Source organism: Lampris incognitus, chromosome 10, assembly GCF_029633865.1.
Source record: "Lampris incognitus isolate fLamInc1 chromosome 10, fLamInc1.hap2, whole genome shotgun sequence".
NCBI classification, from domain to species: Eukaryota; Metazoa; Chordata; class Actinopteri; order Lampriformes; family Lampridae; genus Lampris; species Lampris incognitus.
Window position 1 is genome coordinate 50,982,626 of NC_079220.1, and position 13,530 is coordinate 50,996,155.

Consider the following 13,530-nt stretch of genomic DNA (forward strand, 5'->3'; position numbering starts at 1 on the left):
GCTCAATATTTCTTTCCTACATACACACGTTGTCATCTTTTTGCTATGAAAAACCAAATCCAACATCAGTGGTTGAACATTTTAGTCAAGCACACCATTTATTTGCATCCGCAAGCCTTACTAGGCTTGGGGATGCATGGCTCAGGAAGGTAGAACGGGTCGTCTAGTAATCGTAAGGCTGCTGGTTCGATCCCCGGCTCCTGCGGAGAGTGTGTTGAAGTGTCCTTGAGCAAGACACTGAACCCTTCCTTAACTGCTCCTGATAAGCAGGCTGGCACCTTGCACGGCAGCCTCTACACGGCAGTGTATGGATGTGTGTGCGAGTGGGTGAATGTGAGGCGTACACTGTAACGCGCTTTGAGTCGGTAGACGAGGAAAGTGCTACTGCAGTCCGTTTACCATTTTACTGTAAGTCAGCCCTGTTACTGTAAACTTCTCTATTGCTTTAGAATATCTATACATTGAGAGAATGAAATGATTCACAGGAAGTGACATCAGATGACACTGGTCGTCTGTGGTTCAACAGTCCTGAGGTAATTAAAAGGATAAGACCCTCATTGATTATGGCCTCTTGACTCGCATATCTATCCCATGAACTCCATGTTAGGGTTCCTCTGTAGCACATTACTCTGACTCACTTCTAAATATATGGCACTGGTAGATTATTTCATGAATGAAAAGTCATAGATTATCCTTTGTGAGGTTAAAAGGGTGAACTGAAAGGGGTGGCCGGGTAGCGTTGCGGTCTATTTCGTTGCCTACCAACACAGGGATCGCCGGCTTGAATCCCCGTGTTACCCACAACTTGTTTGGGCATCCCCACAGATACAATTGGCTGTGTTTGCGGGTGGGAAGCCAGATGTGGGTATATGTCCTGGTCGCTGCACTAGCGCCTCCTCTGGTCGGTTGGGGTGCCTCTTTGGGGGTCATGGGGAACCGGGGGGAATAGCGTGATCCTCCCATGTGCTACGCCCCCCTCCCCCCCAGCGAAACTCCTCACTGTCAGGTGAAAAGAAGCGGCTGGTGACTCCACATGTATCGGAGGAGGCATGTGGTAGTCTGCAGCCCTCCCCGAATCGGCAGAGGGGGTGGAGCAGTGACTGGGCCAGCTTGGAAAATAGGATAATTGGCCAGGTACAATTGGGGAGAAAAAAAAGGGGGGGGAATCCATCCGTCCATTATCCAAGCCGCTTATCCCAATTGGGGTCACGGGATGCTGGAGCCTATCCCAGCAGTCATTGGGCGGCAGACGGAGAGACACCCCAGACAGGCCACCAGGCCATCACAGGGCTGACACATTCACACCTAGGGACAATTTAGTACGGCTGATTCACCTGACCTACATGTCTCTGGACTGTGGGAGGAAACCAGAGCACCCGGAGGAAACCCACAAAGACACGGGGGGAACATGCAAACTCCACAAAGAGGACGACCTGGGATGACCCCCCCCCCCCAAGGCTGGACAACCCCAGGGTTCAAACCCAGGACCTTTTTGCTTTGAGGCGATCATGTTAACCACTGCGCCAGCATGCCACTGGGGAAACCCCCCCGCAAAAAAAAAATATACGTGAACTGAAGTGATGCTACGGGAAGAACAAGCAATTTCTTCACCGCCGCTGACCGGAAACATGTTCACGTGGACCCAGATGCTCCGTTCCGTGTAGGAAGGAGCATATTTCAGCCACAGCGGCCATTGTTAAGCCTAACGACTGTTTGTTTACAACTATCACCCATGCATCAAAAGGCGTCTCCGCCCATCCTCCGGAGTCAGGGTGTTGACATTTGGTTTTGTGGTTGTTTGCATATGCCGCAAATACACAGCATTACCATTAGGGGCCTGCTTGACGTGTGCCGCCAGTGCCAGACGTCTTCCTCCTAAACGAATGTTTACTGTTAGGGTCGACCTCCTCATCACCCGCCTGTCACTTCTGTGCCAACCACTTCAAAGGTGCAATGGAAAGTTTGCCCGTCTGGCTCATTTGAACATAGCGAGGCGTGCCCTCGGCAGCTTCATCGCATGACGCCGGGCTGCGGCGTAGGTTTGACCTTTGAATTTAACAGGGCAGGCTGCAGCCAAACCAGCTCCAAGAGCTCGCGGAAAAAGAGTATCGAGCCGAGGGCGGCTGCGTGCACGGAGGCGCTTCAGGCCGCCTTTGAAGCCCTGGACGGGGAAGACGAGGCCCGAGTTTCTGCGAGATGATGCTGACTCAGTCAACTGCGAGCTCGCGTGACAGCTGAGGCAGGTTAATAACCTCACCCCGTCCTTCGGGCAAACACGGTGAAATATGATTGACTGACTATTGCCTAAAGGCAGAGAACATCAAATAAAGAGGAAAGAGAGGTTTTTTTTTTTCTTTCTGTTTGAACATATTATGGATTTTTATTAGCGAGGCTGTTTCAAAACAGTAATCGCTTGGCAATCTACTTTCCTTTGTAACTGGGAAGTTGGAGACACTGGAGTGATATGAGAGACACTTTATCTCTGTCAGACTTGCATGCTAATGCATGTGGGCACACTCACACACACCCACACACAGATGCACACACATGTCGAGAGAAAGGGATGAGCATAACTGCGTTTAAACACACAAGGGTACTTTAATCTGTCATGCCCCAGAGCACATGGAGCTCACTCCCAGCTCCATTTAAATCCTTTATGATTGTGTAACAATTATCATAGCGTGTCATTACTAACCGAGTGCGGTAAAACCCCTGTGCTGCTCCACTCCTGGTTTTTGTGCAACAGCCATCTGATACGGTGACAACTTATACCACGCAACTCAATGAGCTGTTCACGAGTTTAATGTTCATACGCTGTGTTTGTGCTGTGCAGTTGTGTTTGTAATTTTTTGCATTATTTTGTTTTAAGTGTGCCACATTTTTTCCAAATACTAAACGGCACAGTGGCCCAGTAGTTAGCGCTGTCACCCCACAGCAAGAAGGTCCGGGGTTGTACAACCTTTAGGGGGGGGGGGGGGCATCTACTTTTTCCACTTCTGGTGTGTGGAGGATGGCGGCGCGAGCTCGCATTTGCGGCGGCCTCACCCAGTGCCGACTACGCAGTGTCTTTGTCCACATCTGCGTCTGAGTTTGTGTCATCATGTGAAGAATTATGTCTGTGATCGTCGATTTCGTTTGACGGCTGGGAGAGCTGGCGCTGGATCAGCTGGGAAAGCTTGGTCTGCTGCCTCCTGGGGGCCAAGGGACCACGGCCCTGCCTGAAGCTGCACCCGAAGAGGAAACACCGAGGGCAGTCTGACAGGACACGGAAGCGGCCCAGCCCGATTGCTGGTCTACACGGGCCCAACCAGCCCGTCCTGCCTGGCTGGCGTTCGTGAACTTTTTGGACTGCGTTGCAAATTCCACTGAATGGGCTGTGTTGTTGACTGTTAATTGCTTTGTTCTCTATGCTTTTGTGTGTTTTCGGTGGTGTCGTTTTGTTTTGGATATGTTGTTTTGTCTTTTGTGTTGCACTGCTGTGGGCTGGGAGAAACGAAATTTCATCTCTTTTGTGTACGCAAGTACACGAATGAGATGACAATAAATTGTCCCTGATTCCTGATCCCAGGTCATCCTCTGGGTGGAGTTTGCATGTTCTCCCCGCGCCTGCGGTGGGTTTCCTCCGGGTGCTCTGGTTTCTTCCCCCCATCAAAAAAAGTCATGCATGTTTGGGGTAATACTCCTGCCTGTGCCCCTGACCGAGGCAGGGCAAGACTAACTGGAGTTGGTCCCCAGGTACTGCACGGCGGCTGCCCGCTGCTCCTAGCTGCACAGCTAGGATGGGTTAAATGCAGAAAAAGAATTGCCCCACGGAGATTAATGAAGTAGTAAAAAAACAAAAACTTTGCGTCGAGTCAACGCCAAGTACAGATTGATCTTTTGCATTTAGTGAGAAATGCATGTTAGACTATTAATTCGAAGTCACTGTGCACGAATGGCTTGACTCTGTTTGTCTCAGTAAGAATGACCTCAAATCCCTTCATGTGCAGCAGAGGCAGGAGAGCGTGCTGCTGTGCAGCGACGACTGACATGGTCCAAGTGGATCCTGAAACTGAACACAAATAGGGGCAGTTGCCACAGAGGTGTCAAGTAGCATAACAGCGGATGCTTCCTAAAACATCAAACCAGTGGATTTTGCTCTGATATGGGACATTAACGTTGGCCATCAATGTCGGCAGATGAGAACCGAGGGTATGAGAGGTTGTACTTTTTTTTTTGCATCAGTCATTTGAATAATACTGGCACAGCACGACATTAATATAATGTTAGATGTGAGAGAAATGCAGCGCGTGTCTCGTCTTCACCGTTCAACCGCCGTTGTCATCTCAGCGAGCAATCTCGTGGGTTAGTTAGGAGTAAAAAAAAGTAGACTATACACTGTAAAAAATAATCTGCTGGTCTTTACTGTGGCTCTTAGGTAGCCCCCATGTTATGGAGAAGTGATCATTGATCATTTGAGTTTTGCACACACTAGTTGAGATTATTCAGAAAGGGCTTGTCATAGGTCACCTTACTTTTTTAAAAACGAAACCAGCAGATTATGTTTTACAGTGATATATGAATATTGCACTGTTGCAATGACTGCACGTTACGGTGACTGAACACACAATGCAACGCTTTACTGCAGTCAATGTTAACGCGCACTCTGACATCATTATACCTTAAGACGGGCGATAGCATCTTTGCAGCACACTTCAATCCTTCTGAAATCGTCCCTTGGCAAAACAGTATGTCTATACAGGAAGACGGGGCTTTCAGTAAATCCCACACTAAAGCAGAGTAAAGAAGGGAAGGCCTTTCAGATCCGTATCACACTAACCATCTTCAGTACATGTTATCTCAGCAGGATGTGTAAACCAAGTGCGGCTCCTATTGTTAACTTATTAAAGAGGAGGAAGGCCCTTTAGGAGAGCCATGGTGGTCTGGCTGGCTGGAAATGAATGCGCTATAATGGTTCTGAGGGCACTGGGAAGTGGGTGGGGTGGGGTGGGGGTTAAGTAGTGTTGTTTGTAGGTGTTTTCTAACTGCTGTGTGTGTGTGTGTATGTGTACGTGTGTGTGTGTGTACCCGTATTTGTGTGCATGAGTGGCTGATGAAATTTAAAAGGGCTACTTGTGGCTAAGCGAAGCTCGTGCGATTTCGCAATATAACCGCCATTAATGGCCACTTCTCTTGTCGTTGTGCAAGCCAGCTACATTTTCACAGCCAAAACACAAGAAAGAGGTACAGTGTTCAGAAAAAGTCCAAGACACACACACACACACACACATAGAGAGACAGAACACCATGATCCCCATCCTGCATAATCTAACAAGATACCTCTTTTAGGCTGTGGAGGAAAAGAAATTTCATCAACATTTTTCTGATCTAAACCATACAACTGAATACATTAAGTAATTAGCCTATGCATGACATTTTATTAAGACCCCCCCATTACAGAATATGCCATTACAAAGCTCTGTGTTGGAAATCTGCAGAAAACAATAAGCTAATGCAAGCAACAGCCATAGACTGCTAAGCTAGCAGTAGCTCGTCATTATAGTGAAGGATCCATGTGTTTATTAGGATCCATGCTGCAGTCCTTACTCTTTATCCCCAGTGATAGCTCTAAAGGATCACGTCTGCCTGCGACACAAAGTCCAGAGTCTGCTGCCAACACACAGAAGATGACGCGGTTCAACAATGCAGTCACTGTGCAGTGTTTAACACGGGTCACCAGGACTTTACAGTCATCTCACCCTTGAGCTATTTCTCGCTCACATAGTCGCCTGAATAGCTGAAATGTAGTCAATGACAAATGGGGAGAGTTTGCCAATAAATTCATCTGCATTGAAAGAAAACGGTAATTAGACTTGTGGATTAGACCGAGTTTGGTCTCAAGCCGGTGACATGTTTTTTACATGATCAAATATGAATTAGCTTTGGCTAATTTAAGGTTAAAACTCACAACTCATAAAACTCTCTTGCCTCACAGCAAGAAGGTCCTGGGTTCGAGCACCGGGGTTGTCCAACCTTGGGGGTCGCCCCGGGTCGTCCTCCGTGTGGAGTTTGCATGTTCTCCCCGTGTCTGCGTGGGTTTCCTCCGGGGGCTCCGGTTTCCTCCCACAGTCCAAAGACATGTAGGTCAGGTGAATCAGCCGTACTAAATTGTCCCTAGGTGCAAATGTGTGTGTGTGTGTGTGTGGGCCCTGTGATGGACTGGCGGCCTGTGCAGGGTGTCTCCCCGCCTGCCGCCCAATGACTGCTGCGATAGGCCCCAGCATCCCCGCGGCCCTGAGTCGGATAAGCGGTTCGGCTAATGGATGGCTAATTTCAGGTTATGAATATTGTCTTCGTGTTGACCTTAGGAGACGCTTGAACCGTGAAACGCAGCAAATATTTGACTGAAACTATATGACCCATGGGAAAGAATTTCAGGTATTTTAGCTCTAGGTGTTACCATGTGAAAACAGCATTATTATGCTACAGAGGTGTGCGCGGTGTGATAAAATCACACTGCGCCGTCTCTGTAGGGTGACTGACTCACGTAATTATAGCAAGCATAATCATTTCGCTGACAGAAGCCGCTGCGGGTTGCGTGATGCCGTCGAGTGAAACGCAAGTGCTAGAGATGAGTATATCTCAAGTGACACCTTTCTCAAGAGAACAGCTTAACTCGCATCTGTCCGCTACCTTTCAACAACGCGCGGAAGATATATTCTAATCGCATATGTGCGAGAGAGAGAATGTAAAATATGTAAAAAGAGAGCACAGCACATGGCGGGAGACAGTTTCCACGCCTGCCCGCCCGGTGCGTGTATAGACGCACGGACAGTAGTCTGGGTGTGATGTGCGAGGCTATTTACAGAGTCATTCCTTTGTTGCGTGGGGCTTCGCTGCCCCAAGGGGATGCGGCGGTGCTAGTGTGAACCACGCTGCGCTCTGGAAACAAGAAAAGCGTCTCTGTTTTTGGAAGGCTGTCTTGGCTTTCCCCGAGCAGCCGCTGGCACGCAGTCAAGATCCTGCCCCTGGAGAGGGAAGATTAATGACAGCTAGTCACGGAAAGGCTTTTTAAAGCAGCAGAGAGCGAGGGCAAGTTGCACGGGGAGACAAGTAAGAGAGAGAGAGAGAGAGAGAGAGAGAGAGAGAGAGAGAGAGAGAGAGAGAGAGAGAGAGAGAGAGAGAGAGAGAGAGAGAGAGAGAGAGAGAGAGAGAGAGAGAGAGAGAGAATGGAAGGAGAGGTTGAATAGAAAAGGTGAGTAACTGTTGTGATGAAGTCAGTTGGAGCGATAGGCCAAGATCTGAAGAAAACAACGTGTGTGTCTTTGTGCTCATGCACATGCACGTGTCTACCTCAAACAAACGAGTCTGGCGCAAACTGCAACGGGTTAACGCCGCGCATGGAAGCGTTCTCGCCGTTTTTTTTTTTTTTAAGTCGGCCAGACCTCCTAGTCCAGGTGACGTCGGTTTTGCCACGTTAACTCGTGAAACCTGCCCCTTCCCTCACACATACCTGTAATCAGACGCTGGCTGATGCTCGGCGGCTCCGCCAAATCCAGAGGAGGCTGGCATATCGTTAATTAGCCAGCTTTTGTTTGGTTTATGTCTAGACGTCATATTTCTCCGCAGTAATGGCACACCGCTTGACTCCTCAAAACGATGCGTATTGTTTTGTTTCACCTCTGCAGGGCAATTACTCGGGCCACAATGTGTACTTTAGAGAAGATGGGCAATTTTGGGTTCCAATGTCAATAATTGTGAAACCAATACGATCAATTACATTGGCAGTAAATAAGAAAAAGCAAGACGGGTTTGTGTTTACATTGCGCAGTGATGTGTGTCATTAAGAGAATATAACAAGGACGCCGTGTCACGGATGAGAAGCACAACCATTGTGTGACTTCGTTATGAACAGAACAATACCGGATCGTTGTCTTAAGTTTGTAATTGGACGGCCTCATATCGACTGAGCATTTTCAGTGGAGTAGCTAACATTGCGTATTCTTTACATAGCATCTTGACGTTGTAAAGTAGGGGGTGGATGGTTCAAACAAAGATAAAGTTTTTTTTTTTTAGTTTTTTTTTAATATATACTCTATTGATCCCCGAAGGGAAATTCTTCGCTGCATTTAACCCACCCTAGCTGTGTAGCTAGGAGCAGCGGACAGCCGCCGTGCAGCGCCCGGGGACCGACTCCAGTTCACCTTGTCACATGCCTCGGTCAGGGGCACAGACAGGAGTATTAACCCTAACATGCATGTCTTTCTGATGGTGGGGGAAACCGGATCACCCGGAGAAAACCCATCGCAGACACGGGGAGAACATGCAAACTACGCATAGAGGATGACCTGGGATGACCCTCCAAGGTTGGACAACCCAGGGGTTTGAACCCAGGGCCTTCTTGCTGTGAGGAGACAGTGCTAACCACAGGGCTAATGTGCTGCCAAATAACACAAGAACAATGAACAATAACACAGGAACTAACAATAACACAATGTCCAATGACAAAAGAAAGAAGAAGAAAAAAAAAAGCTCATCTGAATCATGTTTTTAGCTAACCAACATTCCAGAAAAGCACACTGACACATTAGAAACATTTAAGAATGTCGGTCAAAACATTGGTTTGAGCACGTCTGTGGTAGTGGGGTGTGGGTTAGCGCCGGCTGGAAGCGGGGAGAGAGGGGGGGTGTGGGTCGCAGGAGAGCGGACACAATAGGGAGGCTGATTATTGATCAGCCTCAGGTGTGCTTAGTTGACGGTTTATGCTTTATACACTGCAGTGAAGCTGGGTCCTGGACTGACTCTGACGGACACACAATGGCTGACCAAACAAGACAGCCACACATGCTGTTTTAGATGAAGAAAGCGAGGCAGCGGCTCCTGCGGCATCACAGTGCATCGGCCCATGTGGAGTAAGAGTGTCAGAGGCAAGGACTCTATTAAATAAAGCTTGTGTTAACCGCCTCACTTGTGCCCGCCTCTCCATCCAAACCCTCCCACTGGCAACAGTGGTGACCCATACAGGTGGATGAATCAATCAAGTCAGCCGACAAACTCTCCGCTAGGGCGAGCCCTCCAGGTGAGCCAAGCCTGCATGCAGAACCAGCATAAGCAAGCCCTGCAGGAAATCACTGCTCAGCAGGCCGAATATCGAGCTCTCCTGTGGGAGCTTTTGCGCTCCCCTCCAGTTGCCCGCAGGGATTGACTGGACATTTCACCATCTCATCGGCTCCAGATTACCCTCCTGAAGATGATAACTGCCGACAACCCCGAGGCATTTCTGGATATCCTCAAGAACATGGCGTCAGCATGTGGGTGGCTGAGTTAGGAATGGGATGTGAACGCGTTTCCCCTACTCACCGGGAAGGTGCAAGCCACTGCGCCCAGCCTACTTGTTTTTTCTCAGGGGGACTACAATGTGATCAGGGAAGCCGACCTGGACCAGGTGAGACTCACGCCAGAGGGACATCACCGCTGATTCAGGATGCTTACCCTGGAGGATGCCAGCCATCCCTTCATCCTAGCATAGCAGCTCCTAGATGCAGCAAGACCGTGGCTGCAGCCAGACCCAGAGGACATCGACAACATCCTCTAGCAAGTGGCACTGGAGCAATTCATCACCTGCCTTCCCCCTGCAACAGCTGACTGGGTCCTGTGCCACTGTTCTGAGGGCCTGGCTAAAGCCATTGCTCTAGCAGAGGACCACCTCGCCCTTCCCACCCAGGATCGACACAGCAAGCCTGTGGTTAGCCCATCCCAGCCCCAAGGAATTCAGACCAGAGCAACCACACTTACACACTTACACACACACACACACACACCTATCACCACCCAAAAGTATACAGCTCCCATACCTCATTCCCATTATACTCCTCCCTCTTTCCTAATCCACAAGGCCCAGCTTCAGCCTTTGCCCTCCCGGGCACAGCGGGCACCTCAAACATCAGACCAGGAGTGTTGGCGGTGCGGAAAGCCATGTCACTTGGGGAAGGAATGACCTTTAATGGAGCTGGGGCAGGTGGTCCGGGTTCTTAGCCCATCAGTCCCCTCGCCCGGTCCAGATGGGAGATGCAGTGTGCCGGTACATATGCAGGCTACAGGATACACGCAAACGCTGATCCATCAAAGCCTGGTTAGACCTGAGGCATCATGGGTGGAAATTTGGTGTGTGCATGGGGGAATTCAAAAGTATCCGGTGATAGCCATTGAAATAAGATATCAGGGAAAATGTACAGTCCAGGCCGCAGTTAGTTCCTGCCTGCCGCATCCCCTTTTATTAGACATGGTTTGGACAGGGTTTGATAGGGTGGTTAGGGAGGCAGCAGAGCAGTGAGAATGAAAGCCAGTCTGGTGTGAGTGGTGTGCAGTACTCAGTGGGGACACAAGCTCATCCGAGTCAGGCGAGGGGGAGTGGACAATGGCTCCGGTGGCCCACTCAATGGAGGATATCCCCATCGAACAGTCGGGATGACACACTGCAATTTGTCTTTGACCATGTAATGACCATCAATGGTCAACAGATGCACCCGAATGCTGCACTCACTCCTCCATATTTTGCACTCATTAGAGACCAGTTATATCAAGTGAGTTACGACAGGGTAGAAAACACTCAGCTGTTAGTGCCAAAAAGCCATTAGGAACTGATCTTCCATGCGGCTCATCACAACCCCATGGCAGGTCGGATCGGTTATAATAAAACGCTCGAGCAGATTATGCCTTGACTTTACCAGCCAGGGATTCATGGCAACATGTGTCGGTGGTGTGCTACTTGTCAACTGGCAAACCTAACGGCCGCGCCAAAAGCGCCATTGCATCCATTACCATTAATTGACATCCTGTTTGAGTGTACTGGCATGGACCTCATCGGGCCATTAGAAGGTAGCACATGGGGATACCGCTTTGTGTTAGTTACAGTGGATTACGCAACGCACTATCCTGAAGCCATGCCATTGCACAACATATAGGCTAAAAGTGTTGTGCACCGTTTCAAGTAATCGCCCACGTCTGAATCCCAAAAGAGATTCTGATGGACGAGTGCACGTCATCTATGTCACGCACGCGAGGCAAACTATATGAATCACTACTACTAGTACTTTCAGCTGCTCCCGTTAGGGGTCACCACAGCAGATCATCCGTTTCCATCTCTTCCTGTCCTCTGCATCTTCCTCTGTCACACCAGCCACCTGCATGTCCTTCCTCACCACATCCATAAACCTCCTCTTTGGCCTTCCTCTTTTCCTCTTCCCTGGCAGCTCCACATTCAGCATCCTTCTCCCAATATACCCAGCATCTCTCCTCCACACATGTCCAAGCCATCTCAATCTTGCCTCTCTTGCTTTGTCTCTAAACCGTCCAACCTGAGCTGTTCCTCTTATATACTTGTTCCTAATCCTGTCCTTCTTTGTCACTCCCAATAAAAATCTTAGCATCTTCAACTCTGCCACCTCCAGCTCCGCCTCCTGTCTTTTCATCAGTGCCACTGTCTCCAAACCATATAACATAGCTGGTCTCACAATCATCTTGTAAACCTTCCCTTTAACTCTTGCTGGTACCCTTCTGTCGCAAATCACTCCTGACACTCTTCTCCACCCACAAATTATATGAATACAAATCATTATTATATTAACATTTTATCATTATATTAATATATCATATTATATGTATGATATATTAATACAAATTATTGGGTATAAAATCAATCCGCACAAGTGTGTATCACCCCCAAACAGACAAGCTCGTGGAGCGATTTAATAAAACTCTCACAAACAAGATTCTTAAGTTCATACATGAAGATAGCCACAATTGGGATAAATGGTTGGATCCTCTGTTATTTGCAGTGCTAAGGCTGTCCCAAGTCTCCACAGGGTTTTCCCCCTTCGAATTGCTGTTTGGCAGGTGTGTTGGACCTAATTTAATGTAAACTGGGAGAGCGGCCCAAGTACCAGTAAAAACGAAGTATAATACATCCTGGACCTAGGGCAAAACTCCAAACACTAGGGCAAAACTCCATACACTAGGGCAGTTATGATGAGAATTTGTTCCTGGCCCAGGAATGGCAGCGCCACCTGTATAACAGAGCGTGAATATGTCAATTTGTACCGGGAGAAAAAAGTCAGAAATCCAGAATCAGGAACACTTTTTCTGTCACGCAAGTACATGAAATGACAATGAAACAAAATAGCATTTCCCCCAGCCCATAGCAGTGCAACACAAAGACAAAAACGCATATCCAAAAATTACAACTACAAAAAAATCCCTGTCCAAGACAGCCCTTGGTGTTTCCTCCTTGGGCGTAGCTCCAGCAGGGCTATGGTCCATGGGCGCATTGAACGCAGCAGACCAGCCTCACCCCAGGTGATCCAACACTCTCCGAACCAGACACCTTTGACATACCTTCCCACACTCCACACAATGACACTAAAACACAGTCAATGCTAGACGAGGCCACCGCCAGACCGCCTTCCGTGTTATCGGAACTGCCGGTCTGCATGGGCTAGCAGTTGACTTAGCCTGCTCCGCTTCCGTGTCCTGTCAGACTGCCCCCGGTTTTTTCCGGTGGCAGCCATGGTCCCTGGGCCCACAGGACACTGCAGACCAAAGTCTCCCAGCTGATCCAGCGTCAGCTCTCCGAGCCATTAAATGAAGACAAAACTAACTTAGAAGCAGAAGTGGACACAGGTACTGCATGTACAGTACTGGATGAGGCTGCTGCAAACATAAGTTCATGCCGCCATTTTCCCACACCGGTACTGGATGAGGCCGCTGCAAACATGAATTCGCACCGCCATTTTCCTAACTGCTAACTCCCCTCTCCCCTTTGTCTTGTAGAACAATGCTTCGGAAGGAGGGCTGGGGGCCGTTTTGTCCCATGAGGTGAAGGGAATTGATTACCCGGTGTTGTACATTGACCGTAATTTGGCAGAGCAGGAGAGGAAGTACAGCACCAGAGAGAGTGCTCCAGTGGCTCCATCGCAGGAAGGATACAATTATATGGATCATCCATTGGTATCTGGGCTTGCAACCTTTTAAGTTCAAGGTGATCCATAGGCTGGGGGAGCAGTTGCTCGTGGCCAACTTTCTCACTTGCTCGCTCGGGGCTGCATATGAACCGATCATTGTTTTCGGTCGTTATGCAACTGTATTGATTATAAGGGTGGGGGACACCTGCAGTCAGTTGAGACTGAAGAGGTCACTTAGATGAGTGATGAAACGTTTCTCTCAATAAACGTTGTGTCCAGATGAACTGATTCAACTTTCTTTGATTTTCTTACCTGGATTATTGAGCATGCATAAAGACAATGGGGAGGCTGATTATGAGTCAGTCTCAGGTGTGCTTAATTGATGGTTTATGCTTTGTATATCACAGTGAAGCTGGGTCCTGGACTGACTCAGACGACAGTCGGAACACGCAGCCGCTGACATACAGAGAGAGAGACATGCCATTTTCAATGAAAGCGACATAGACGCTCCTCCAGCACCAGAGCGCAATGGTTCATGGGGGGTGAGAGCAACAGAGACGCTATTAAATAAAAGCCTGTGTTAACCGCCTAA